Here is a 1,362-nt window from a genome sequence, read left to right on the forward strand (position 1 = left end):
CGAGACCCTCCCTCCCCTCACGGTGTGGGCTAGACCCTCCCTCCCCTCACCAGTGAGAAATCGGATAGGAGAACCGGGGATGGCTCCCGGACCCATTTGGTCTACATCAAGGCTCCAGTGAGGCTCTCCAACGTTGAGGCGCTCGGCGCCCTAGTGGTAAGAGGTGGGACTGCAGGCGGAACCCGTGGAGTTATGACTGGTAGGACTTGAACCTCTAAGAGTAACTAAAGACAATTGGACAGCCAACTAGTACTGTTGATTTAAACCTCTTTAAGAGTAACTAAAGAGAATTAGACAGCCAACTAGTACTGTTGATTTAAACCTCTCTAACAGTAACTAAAGAGAATTGGACAGCCAACTAGTAACTAGTTGACTTAAACCTCTCTAAGAGTAACTAAAGAGAATTGGACAGCCAACTAGTAACTAGTTGACTTAAACCTCTCTAAGAGTAACTAAAGAGAATTGGACAGTCAACTAGTAACTAGTTGACTTAAACCTCTCTAACAGTAACTAAAGAGAATTAGACAGCCAACTAGTAACTAGTTGACTTAAACCTCTCTAAGAGTAACTAAAGAGAATTGGACAGTCAACTAGTAACTAGTTGACTTAAACCTCTCTAAGAGTAACTAAAGAGAATTAGACAGTCAACTAGTAACTAGTTGACTTAAACCTCTCTAAGAGTAACTAAAGAGAATTAGACAGCCAACTAGTAACTAGTTGACTTAAACCTCTCTAAGAGTAACTAAAGAGAATTAGACAGCAAAGCAGTGCTGCACCGTTCTCTTGCTCAAATGTGGAACTTTTTTCGATTAATCGTGCATAAAAAAAAGTAATCTCCAAGAAAACACTGGATATCCAGTCGTATGTTGTTTTTCTGTTGGATGATGAATGCTTACTGGAACTCCTTTCACTAGAGCAGGAAAACAATGACGCTAGTGCTTTAGCAGCTAACGCTGCGACACGCGGAATATCAGACTACACACACACACACACACACACACACACACACACACACACACACACACACACACACACACACACACACACTGACACACACACACACACACACACACACACACACGACTCAGCGCTCTGTGTGTGTGTGTGTGTGTGTCAGCAGAGACAGAGTAAGGTGGAAGGTGATCCCAACACTTAAAAGTGAAACTCAAGCTCGACAACACATCCATTATTCACACTAACAAGTTACACAGCATTCATCATCCTCGTGCACGGTCTGGATGCACTGTGTGTGTGTGTGTGTGTGTGTGTGTGTGTGTGTGTGTGTTGTGTGTGTGTGTGTGTGTGTGGCGATAACTACGGGGGGGTAACTGCCTGGTATAGGGAACGCTCCCCTCCCCCATG

This window comes from Protomyctophum parallelum (genome assembly GCF_964188405.1).
Source record: "Protomyctophum parallelum genome assembly, chromosome: 10".
Lineage (NCBI taxonomy): Eukaryota > Metazoa > Chordata > Actinopteri > Myctophiformes > Myctophidae > Protomyctophum > Protomyctophum parallelum.